The following is a 12,434-nucleotide window of genomic DNA, read 5'->3' on the forward strand; positions in this document are numbered from 1 at the left end:
CCCGAAGGTGCTCCTTCCCTGCCATACGTCCTCCTCCTGCCCTCGGTAGCGGGGCCGGGGCTCAGAGACACAAGGACACTCGCCAGCGTTGCGCGAACACGCGGCGTCGCTTCCCGTTTTCACCTCTTCCCACTGAGCTTATTTCAAAAGTTGTAGGCCCCTATAAGGAAAGGGGGAATTTAAAAGATGGCCTGTGAATATAAATTAATTCAAAAATCTTTTCAAGCTCAGCATCAGGCATTCTCTGATAAAGCTATTAATCTGGTTTGCTGTTAGCGGGTATGATATGATCTGAAATGTTCTGCGATGTATGAGGATCTTTCAAATAATTCAAATTTGGAAGTATTTATTATGTTGTTATAATTTTTAGAGGATTCACATTTATTTTCTTTGTTCCATTTATTAAATTCCTTAACTTGATAAGACTAGACAGGGGTGCTTTGTTTTGCTAGAGGTATGTGGTAGGTTAGCGGTGTGGGTGTAATAACCTATTCTAACACTGACATAGCATGAATTGCAATTACACTTCTTTTTTGTTTCTGTTCTTTATTAGGAGATTATTCTAATAATGTACCTTGTGTGGTCTTTCAAGGTAAATTCCAATAATTTCCTTGTCTTAATTAATAAAACCGATCTGACTAGTAGTACCAAGAGTCAAATTTATAGTCTCGTGGGCCTTTTTGTGATAGAGAGGAAAAGAGATGCAGTGGGGAGACTTTTCTTGGTTGTGTGGGTTTGGGTTTTTGTTGTTGCTTTGTTTTGTTTTAATAATATGTTAAAACTTATCTCTGATTTTAAATTCTTAGCCAGGGTTTAATGAACTGAATTGATTAGCATAAAAAAGATTAGGGAAATACATTCTCTACTTTTGAAACAAGCATAGATTTATATACGTATCTCTCTGCCTTGTCTCATGAAGGTTAATATTTATCCTCTTAAAAGTCTTTTGGATTGTACTACATGTGCTTTTTGTAGGGAAGAAAGATGTCTGCAAGTGCCAGGGAAGGGGGAGAGTAAGAGTCCTCAAGTCTGAAATTAAATTTTTCATTTTACATAAAATCAAGTTTGCTCAGAAGCAGTACGACTGTGCCATAGTATTTAACATGATTTACTACTTTGCTCACTTAAATTAACAAATTGGACCATATTTCATCAAGTTAATTAAGCACATCTATAACCTTAATAATGTGACTTTCTCACAGGTGCAGTCCTACTAAAGTCCATCAGCCTAACTTTGTCTTCAAAACTAAGCACATCCAAAGCACTTTGCTAAAGCAGATCCCTGCCGCCTGTATCTCCTTAGTGTGGGCTATCGATGATCCTTTCACATCTACAGTTCTGTTTTGCCTCAACAGAGCCAGTATGCATGTTCATTTGGAACGATTAGCGAAGGAGTTTATGCCAAAAGCAGCTTAAGATTGGTGATTAAGCCATTGGTCTATTTTTATCTGTAAAATATGGATCCTGCCTGTGAAAAATAGCAGGTTCGAGCCTCAACATCCTTCTGTTTCGGGTCACTGCTTGAGAATTCATTGATGTGCTTCCAGTGCTTTGTCTTGCTGCTTTCTTCTCTGATTCCTTTCTCTGCTACACTTAATCTCCTGAAATGTTGGACTCCATGGCTGCTGTGATCTTATTTCTTGGTAAGGAAGAGGTGGAAGATCTTCATGCTGCAAAGAAAGCCCAGCCCAAGCAGAGGGAATTTGCTGGGTGGAACGTAGAAGAGCCCAGACGCGGTGCTCCTGCAAAAGCATCGGTAACACTTAAAATCATAGAACCACAGAATGGTTTGGGTGGGAAGGCACCTTTCAAGGTCATCTAGTCCACTCCCACTGCCATGGGCAGGGACATCTCCAACTAGACCAGGTTGCTCAAGGCCCCGTCCAACCTGGCCTTGAATGTTTGCAGGGATGGGGCATCTGCCACCTCTCTGGGCAACCTGTGCCAGTCTTTCACCACCCTCATCATAAAAAATGTCTTCCTTATATCTAGTCTGCATCTACCCTTTTTTTAATTTAAAACCGTTACTCCTTGTCCTATCACAACAGGCCCTACTAAAAAGTCTGTCCCCACCTTTCTTATAAGCCCCCTTTAAATACTTCTCCTTGTCTGCTTTCTATTTTCCTGGTGAAAAAGTTTCCTTAGGGGAGTGGAAACTGAGACATACAGACCACTTCTGCTTTTGTCCAGTACGTGTTTTCTTTGCAGCTATTTAACACGAAACATCTTTTGGATTCAGTTTCTACATCCTTGAAGTAACACAATGGTAATGAGAAGATGGGGGGAGGGTGTGTGTGTGTGTGTGTGTGTAATGTGTGTTTGTGTAGGAGTGTGCACATTCAGCTTATAAATCAAGATTTGCACGTTTGAAATCGTGCCAAGCCCGTCCCTCGAGCAGATCTGGAGGCTGCCCGAGGCACTGGGCTTGTCTAGAGCTTGGTGAGCTCTACACAGGTTTTGCAGGCATGCCCACAAGCTTTGGCGATGTCTGGCAGCTGTCTGCAGGTGTGGAAGAGGCAGCTGGATTGGGTGTGCACGTGCCTGTGTGCACATCACATACAAGTGCTGTTTCAGCCCATCTTCAAATACTTTCATGGATTTCCTCCTCAATCCCCCCCGATTGTTAATGTGTTCAGCTACGTAGAGAAAATCTCCCTGATTTTTACATCTCCAAAGCCTTCTGACTTCTCCTGGTCACTCTGATTTAATCTGAGAGGTACCTGTACTTCTTGTGGCCTCTCCCCCTTCCACAGAGCAATTCTGGGAACTTTTTTTTTTTTTTTTTACATTTCAGACATTTTTCTATTGTTCCCCCTTTCCTGCTCATTCTGAGCTTCTTCCTCTGGGACTTCAGCTGGTTTTTGATAATTTCTAAGAGATTCTTTTGGGCTGTTTTCATTGCTCGACCACCCCCCAATTTTCCTGCACCTCCTTTTGACGTGTGCTGCCCAGTGAAGCTTTCGGCTCCCACTGGCCCCTCATTCCTCCCCAGAGTGCCCATTGCATCTTCCCCCATCCCTCCTTTCCCCTTCCCTCCCTCCCTCCCTCCCTCCTGTGCTGTCATGGCCGGCCTGGGTTAGCTGTAGTCAATTTTTGTTTCATCTTGTAGTCAGTATTACATAAATAGTGGAAGTTTGTCCTTGCCCTGGGTGATTGATGGGGAGGTATATTTGTACATATCGATTGAGATAAAAAATTAGTAGTTTGCAATAGGAAAGGCAAATTAGTCATCAGAAGGAAGGTGCTTGGAGTATTTTAAGAGTTCCTTGATTAATTCTCATGCTGTGAGTTCTTCTGACAGTAAGTTTTATGTCCTCAGATGTGGGAGGATGAGGCAGTAGTATCGGGTTATTGCAAATTTTACTTTTACTCCTTGCTGATTTATTTTACTGGCTCTCACCACGATTAGACACAGAGGGCTAAAAATGACTTCATTTTGGGGTGACAACTGCACTTTCCTGTGCTTGAATTAGGAGCCAGAAAGGAGGGTGGAGGTTTTAACTACAAAATTATTTTCCCTTTGCATGAAAATTAATATTTAAAAGCTAGTGCAAATAAAATCAAAATAGCCTTTAAACCATGGTGACAAGTCCATCGGTTGGATGTTACCTCTAAAGGAGGAAAGAACTAATTCTGTGCTATACTGATTAATCTGAGAAGTATTTTTTTTTCTCTGCTTACTTCACAATTATCTTCCTAATCACCTTATTGAAAGTAGTTTTTAATAAACATCATAGGAGGCTGAGAACTCTCAATCTTCTCCCTAAAATGCTTTCCACTTTTCCAAGGATTTTGTGACATGTTTTTTAGTTTTCCTTTATTACAAACTATAATAGAATTCTTCCCAATAAAAAATGACTTATATTTGGCATTTTTAATTTGTCCAAGAATAACTTAGATAGAAATTCCAATTACTTTGGAAGGAACACATTTGCTACTGTACCCTCACAGCTTGTTTAAAAAGAAGTCTTTGATAATTTGCAAGCATTTCTCATGAAAGGCAATTTTACTTAACTTGAATCCAGAAGGAAAAAAGATGCACAGAGGTTTCAATTTTTAAACTGATAACAAAGCACTATATTTGTGCTGTTACATTTCAGCACAAAGAGGCTGCAAAATAACCTTTTTTAGTTAATGGTAGAAAAAGGATTTAATTGCTCTGCAATACTTATTCTATGTATTATCTCTTTGATTAGAAGACAGTGGTAAATGACTTATTCAATGTAATTGCAAACTCTGGTATGGAAACCAAAAGTAAATTATATGCCTTTGCAGTCAGAGGAACAGTAAGTTTGAACACTTTTAATTGTAAGAGTTTTCTGAAATTAGCAGAGGTGCGATGTTTGGGAATTAGACTTTTCTCGGACGTTTGAGTGCTGGTGCCCGTCAGATCTGAATTAGGACAACGCTGTTCGCAATGTGTGCAGTAAACCATGCCAGCACTTCTGTGGTTTTCTCAGTGTCTGCTAGAAAGGTAATCAACTGTCTCTCATCTTCTAAATTATTTTCATGTCTGGTGTTGTCGGGTAGATCAGGGCATAGGGTGTCTCTGCTGCCTCATCCCCACCTTGTGCCTTTTTTGTGCCTTACTGGAGCTCTGTCAATAACGGCTTTCCGCATCCTGAAATCTATTCCCAGTATCTGCATTGTGAAAACGTTGACACTAAATTAGACATGGGATCTGACTGCTTCATGCTATGGATGCACCTGGATATTATAATCGTGGTAATTTGCAGAAGTCAGAAATATTAATGTTGATATGAGAAGGAAGGAAAGGGTTAGAGTGTGTGGGCAGACAGATTACCTGTGAGTGGGGAAAACAGGGCCTGGAAAGCCTTTATTTGTAAACCAGAAAGCTCCACCCGGGAACTGTTGCCACTAAGGGGAAGCACCCGGAGGGGTTTTGCCATGAGCTGTTTGTGGCGCAGTGGCTGTTTGCAGGTGACAACCACCCGAAACGCTGAGCAAGAGGCGGTGTCCCAGCGCTCCCAGTGTCAAACCTGCCCTTCACTGGTCCTGCTCCCAGCCCTGCCCTGCGAGGGGCTTTGCCAGCCTGCGTGTGCTGGTGCCAGAGGCTGCGGTGTAAGGATGCACACGAGCAGGGGCAGGGACCATCGCTCAAATCTGGCTTAGCACGCGTGGGACACGGTGATGCTGGCATCAACCCCGGCGGGTAGCACCGGCACAGCCAGGAACAACAGAAATAAATGAGGCGATAGTGAGCAGAAGGCAATCGTTCTCATTTGAGGGCTTTCAGAGAAGATCCCGTGCCTGTGCTTGGTTTGGGGAACTGATCATTCAGGCACAGGATCACCTCCAGGAACTCAGACACCAAGTTCAGCGTGTGCGTCTGGGTGGAGTGTTGAAAATGTCCCCACCCAATCATTCGGTACCCACACGTCCTCTGCTGCGGTGCTGAGGTCCAGATATTAAACCAAAACATCCGCCGTTAAAAAAAAAAAAAAAAAATAATGTTCCCATTGAGTGGGTGGGGAGAATTTGGCCGTGTAGTTGGCATCAATAATTTAACTGTGAGTTGTGGGAGAGCTGGGGGCCGTGCAGAGAAGAGAGCATCCTCCGTGGGTGGCTGGTGTCTGCCACTGGCTCAGCACTTCGCTCCCCGATGCATGCCACTTTCCTGAGGTAGCAGAGTACCTCGCAGGTACACAGATACTGGCTTCAGATGGAAGAAGATGTGAAATGGGGGTCGTGCACTGAGGAGCACGACGCTCTGGTCGTGCGTGCCATGCAAAGTCACCACTCAGGAAACAGAGGGTGAACCACGGCAGAATAAAAAAAAAAAAAAAAAAAAAAACACAAAAAAAACCCCAAAACCCAGCAGAATCAGGTTATAAAAAACCCAAACACATATGCAATTGCATATGCAAAGACCTCGTATGGCTTTGTGCTGAATTTCCAGGTGGCTTTGCTGCAGCTGCACATATTCAGTAGTTTCTTGTCAAACTGATGTGTTTGAAGGTGTTTGAGCTGCCTCTGCCTGGGCAGCTACTCAAACTGCATGTGTGCCCACCAGCCAGGGACACGGGCTTGCAGGCAGAGAGACTTTCAAACACCGTCCTCCTTCTCCTTAGTAGCATTCAGTATGAGTTATAGCTATTTACTCTAGACTAACATACCCGATTATTCTCTTAAACCATTGTTTTAGACTTTCCAGCAAGTACAGTCAGTTCTCATTAATAACTAGTTTAGAAACCCACGGTATATTTAGACATCATATACATTTGTCAGTGAAGAGTAGCTTAAATGATCTACTTTGTTCACTGCTTAATTATGTTATTTTACTGTTCCTGAAAACCTGACACAAGGCAAATTTACATTACTGTGCTCCTAATTAGCCAATAATCCTTAAGGATTTGAATGATACATACCCAAAGTAATTTCCTCATTCACTAAATATGAATTTCCTTACGTTAGGTTAAGAAGATGGCACAATGACAGCAGGCATCTTGATGATGACAGCTCTCAACATGTTTGTCTCCGGAGTCAAAATCTATTAAAAGACACATAATGATCTCAGCACTTTCTTAAAGCGTAGAATGTGAAATCAATAGAGTTTTATACAAAGAGGAACAAAATTTACCTCTTCTAACTCTTGTTAGGTTGCCCACCACTCCAGACTACTGAATGGTGCAACATATTTACAGTCCTGGTTTTCTAAACACGATCTCAACTGTATAACTCCATGAATTCATCACCTCTGCAGCTTCTTAGCTTAAACAAAAATCGAGACATGGAGATAGGCTGCTCCGAAAGAGAGGCCTCGTAGTCTCCTTCATACTTCAGACACCTTTCGTTGGGTACCTGATTCCAAATGCTCTCATCTCACGTACACTGTAAAATGCATCTTCTTGGCTTTGTCCACGTCTCTGGCCATGGGACTTCTGTGTGTTGAAAGATCTTGGGTTTTGTTGTTGTTGCTGTTTTTGTTGCTGGAATGTCTGAAGTGTTGCGGGGATGGTAACAGTTTGCATTTTCCACCATAGATAGTTTAATGCATTGTTACATTTAATCTTTGTAATTAATCCAGATGCTATAGTGATGGGTGCATAAAAATAATTAAAGATAAGCAGACCATAACAACTTTACTATTGCCAGTTGTTGTAACATGGAGTTACATATCAAAAATACATTGCCATAGAATTATTTAAATTTTTAACTAGTGCAGAAAAACTTTCCATAGACACTGGCATGCAAACAGATCTTGTTACCTTTTTGATAGGCTAAGCTTTTTCCACATGTCTAAGACTAAACTTCATGCAACTAAATGGAAATTCAAAGTTTTCAGTCTCCTTCTATAACTTTTCCAGTGATTTTCTTTAGTAAAATAAAAACTTCTGAATGTAGATGCAGTGAATACAGGCAACCTCTTGCCTCTGCTACACAGTCAGCACATGCCCAATGCTGCTGACGTGAGACAAAGACTTGCTCCTACCCGGAGAGATGCCGCTATTCAGCGTATTGGGAGTCAACATCAACATTAGAGACCGTGAACATGGTTAGTCTGGAGCTGCCGTGTGGCTTTCTGAACCAAGTACCAAGGAGAAGACCGCTTTTAATTCCTGTCTCCTGCAACTTAAAAAGATATGAGTATGATGCTCAGGGGATCTGTCCCAACCATGACAAGAGTGGAAATACTCAGTGATGAAACTGGGTTGTGACAGCAACCTTTACTCTAACCTATGGCAGAGGCACAGACTTCGCTGTCTCTAAGATGTTTTCCTGCTGACACTGTTCATTATGTTTCTCGGGTTAGGGTCACAAAGGGCTTTAGTTGTGATGCTGGGTACCTAAATGCATATGGGCCCCCCCAAACCTACCTAATTTGGGAGGTATGTGAGTGCCTGCCCACGGCCCATGTGCCAGCTGGGTGCTAACATGCTCCACTCAAGTGTCCTCCTCACCCTGTGTTTCAGCCCCATTTTATTGAAGACATCGTAGTGTTGAGACCTTTTGTTGCTACCATGCACTCGAGCTACAATGGCTCAGTGCTCCCACCCTTCCCGTTCCCCTCTTACCTGGCTGTTTGGTGGTGGGGTTGGGTTTGGGTGACGCTTTACTGGGCGTTGGTGGGAAGGGGAAGAGCTTCACTGGAGAGGCTGAAGAAGTTTCTCTGGGCGCCTGCCTCGCTGATGTTCAAGTGCTCCCTGCAAGGCACTTTCCATTCTTTCCCCCAAAAAAGGTGGGAGAGCAGCTTTGAACCCCATTAGGGGTGTGAGGGTGTGTTTTATGTGAGGTTCAATCCAGTCCAACGACGAGCTCTGTTTATGGAGTGCTGAGTCCCCGTTAATTTCAGTGGAAGTTTATGGTGCTTAGCATAAAATGGGAGAACTTGGGAGAGGTTGAGCACAGGATTTGTATTTGTTTTGCTCACGTATCAGCAAAGTACATGTATCTGCAACTGAGTATGCACTTTGTTAGGTTAAGAAACATTTCTTTATGGTCTGTAAAGCAAGTGAATAAAATTGAGAGGGAAATATATACTGTGTCAGCTTGCCTGTATGCAAAAATTACTTTAGTTTCTGTTGCAAAGACAAAGCATACAGAAAGAAGAAATGTAATCGTGTTACTGTATGATCATCCTATATAAGCACATTAGTAAAGCACTATGACACCAGTCATATTGTGATCTTCAAGCCACCCCTAATTAAACTGTCTGCATCCCCCAGCATTTTCCTGTAATGATGTCAAGCCGTGCAGCAATTAGTTGTCCCTCTATGAATGTAAACACTGTTTGTAAATCATATAAATTTAACCTGCTTTGCTTATTGAAAAGCTGATAAAATTGAATTAAATATTATTGTAGATTTTTGAGTTGTAATTTATTGAATATTTTTTGAACATCTTGATATAATGTTTTCTGTGATTCACGGCAATTAATTTTGGCAGCAAGGGTAGCACTTATTAAAAATCTTAGATATAATCTGGAGTAGAGCTAATGGTGTGTACAACAGCATGCAAAATATTTTATTGCACTAACACAATTGTCGTGGGTTTATTTTAAATCAAGGTTTAGTCCATTCAAAGGAAGCAAATGCCCTGACCTTTCGGCTTTCTCCATTTTGTACCTCCCATACTACTTCAGTCTAATTTGAATGTTAAGTTTGAATACTGAAGAAGTATGCCCTTATGCAGTAGTTCATCTTCTCTTTAGAGATCAGACTAAATGCCCGTGGCAATATGCTAGGAAACATAGCACATTACCATGAAATAGCTCCATTAGAGACAAAGAAATGTAAACAAAACAAACACATTTGCCACTGTTTTTAGCTCAATTATATTTCTCCTATTGATGGTGCTGCATAAAATGAAAAAGTGCTCAAGACCTAAATTTAGTAAACCTTTTGTTGCAATTTACTCCAGAAAAACCTCTGTTGCTGGAGGTGGATGGTTTACCTGAGCCATCAGCTACATAGCACGTTTATGGTTATTGTATTTTACAGGTTGATAGATTTTTATATTCTGTCCAAGTCAGGATCTTACACCACCTGGTTTATTATTTAGTAATTTACAGTGCAGTCAGGCATGTTTGGTTTAATGTAGGATAAACTTATAAATCTATTGTTCCTCCAGTTGCTGGGGTTGGTGTGCAATGAACTACAGAGCTTGATGCGTACATACATTTCAGCTCTGCTTATTTTCTTTGATAGGGAAGCAGGCAATAGATAACACAGTGACAGTATCATCCCAGGGGATAGCAAAATGTGAGAGCAACACACCGTCAGGTTAGTAGGTCATTATTGTATGAGCACTGAGCCATTAATTGACTACTGTACCAGGCTCAATCTGTGTCAGATTATGGCTTTTGGCAGCAAGGACTGTTATCTAATAGCTAACTTTGCTTCTTTACCATCTTTTTATTAGGTTTTCTGATAAAATTATACATAAAAAGGTAAATATATTTGTTACACTTTTTTTAAAAAAAAAAAAAAATCCAACATACAGAATAGTGGTAATGTCAATAGGTAAAATGCCATGTAAGGTACCATCTAGCAGAGTGCTTTTGCTAATACTTTTGAGTAGATTTTTTGAAACTTCTTAAGAAACTGAGTAGTCAGATACTTTATTTAGGGGGAATAGCTCTTATGGTTGCAAGGCCATCAGAAATTGATATCTGACGCTTGAATTGTTTTGATATTCTTTAATGTTGGGTAAGAATAAGAGGACAAGGAGACCGTCTCAACAACAAGAAACAGCATTTGTATGAACCTGGCAGGTTTTTGGTAAAACCTACTGTAAGGAGAAGAGGGGGATTGTCAGCCCATGCCACAGCGAGAGCTCCGGCGCGAGGAGGAGTGCATGCCCGCTTAGCACAGTCAGGGAAGAAATCAGTGATGTGAGGGAGATTTGAGGAGAAAGTCAACTGTTCTTTGGAAACAGGGAAATGCCCGTGTCTTCGTGGGGGCAAATGTGTGCATGCCGGTGAGCTGGAGCACATGAAAGGGTATTTCTGTTCAAAAGCAGGGGGGGAAGTTTCCTTCTAAGCACTTTTTTTTTTTTTTTTTTTTATCAGCCCCTGAAGTTTTGCTGCAGTTTAGTGCTGTTTTAAGCTAAAGAAGAGGAAGCGATCCTCAGCTCCCGGCTTTGACAAACAGGTTGCAGGAGGCTGAAGAAGTCGCTGTTCAACCCAGGATTTTGCTTGGGGTTTAAGGGTAAACCCTGCTCGTAGTTCCGAGCTGATTTAAGGTTTCTGCTGTCCTCCAGTGAGATCTTTAGGGATGTTTCAGGCTGGAGCTAAGATGCTGTTCTGCCGCATCTCTACACCTGCCAAAACCAAATCCAGATACTTCAGTCCAGACGAGAGCAGAATATCAGAATATCAGAATATCAGAATATCAGAATACCAGAATATCAGAATATTGCCCATTTTTAAAAGCGATTTGCAAAGAGCTTTTGTCTGTGGGATGGCCTGGACCTCGGTAAGGTGAGTGTGTGTGTTTATGGGCTTGGCTCTAAACCAGGTATTCATATTTTCCGTAATTCCACCAGAGGAGTGAGGGGGTGATGGCAGGGTTTTGGGGTGCATCACCTGGGGCCATTCGCATTCCTGCTTTGCAATGCATCTGCTGGGGTTTGACAGTGGCGTTCAAGTGATAGAGCCTGAGTCTAATTTCTGTTCCTACCCATAAATCGACCTGCTTGTGACCTTGGGCAAAATAGTTAATCCAGCCAGCCCTCAGTTTCCCTCTTTTTCTCTCCATTAAAAGTGATTTGCTGTCTGAGGGTGTCAGGTACGACATGAGAACCCGGTGTGATTATTAATAATTATCAATATGGGAAAAACTGCGAGAAGATGGTAAAGGAAGACAGAGACCTTTATCTCATTAGACTTGTATTTAGATTGAATGTTATTACAGTTAATATTTTGTGGATCCAATTTTTCTGCCATGTGTCTAAATTTGAATAACTTCCACAGGATTTCTTGCACCTTTAAAAGACATGGATAAAAACGCGCAACAATTGAGCTTTGAGCATTTCATCTCATTTTACTATTCTGTACTTCTCCTTTCTCTTACAGCAAAATCATTTCTAGACGTTGGATAGCAATATGTAAAATATGTTTTTCAGGCAGTGATGCCTGATTACATTGATTCTACACAATGTAGTGCTCTTAATGGAGATTTCTGGTTTCCATTTGCTGTAAATTTCTGGATACCATTTGCTGTATCATGTGATGAGGCTGTTTCTATGGTCTCTGCTGCATCTCGTCCCCTTGGTATTTTTTTAAAAACTCATTTGGAAGAATTAACTACCTTTTACGTATTTAAAATTTGACTCCATGGAAATCGATGTACAAATAATTTTTATGGTTACAATAAGTAGGTTCCATAACACAATACAAATATCTGTATGTAAATCTTGCCTCGGAGGTAGCTATCTACTGTACATCCCAGTACTTATCCCACTTTCACACCTAATTTTCTTTGTGAATCACACATAAAACTCACATATTCTCTGCTGTGCAATGAAATCATGAATTCCTAGCATGCCCACACATAAGACGTTTCTCTGAGAATAATATCCATAACTATTTTTTAAGAAAAAAAAAAAAAAAGCCAGGGAAGGTTTTGGTGCACCATTTATTTTTATGATAATTTAAATATGTTAATACTATACCTAAGAGTTTTATATACATACACATTTTGCATAAAGAAGAGCTTTTACTCCCGGGCTTCCGTTTTCAAGGTTGGGAGGGGGAGAGAAAAACCTGTTCAGCGCACTGAAGGCATCTTTGGACACGATATTAAATAACGCCATAAAACTACATTCTCTCCAGACTTTTAACAACTGTCTTGTACTGCACGACAGCTCGAAAACATATATTTCCTTTTGCAAACAGGTGTTTTAAAATTAATCCTCACAAATTTGTGAGAGCATTTAATAAAAGCATGTGTGCAGTCGGTGTGCCCCTGGAT

This window comes from Tyto alba, unplaced genomic scaffold (assembly GCF_018691265.1).
Source record: "Tyto alba isolate M040663 unplaced genomic scaffold, T.alba_DEE_v4.0 Super-Scaffold_1, whole genome shotgun sequence".
Classification (NCBI taxonomy): domain Eukaryota; kingdom Metazoa; phylum Chordata; class Aves; order Strigiformes; family Tytonidae; genus Tyto; species Tyto alba.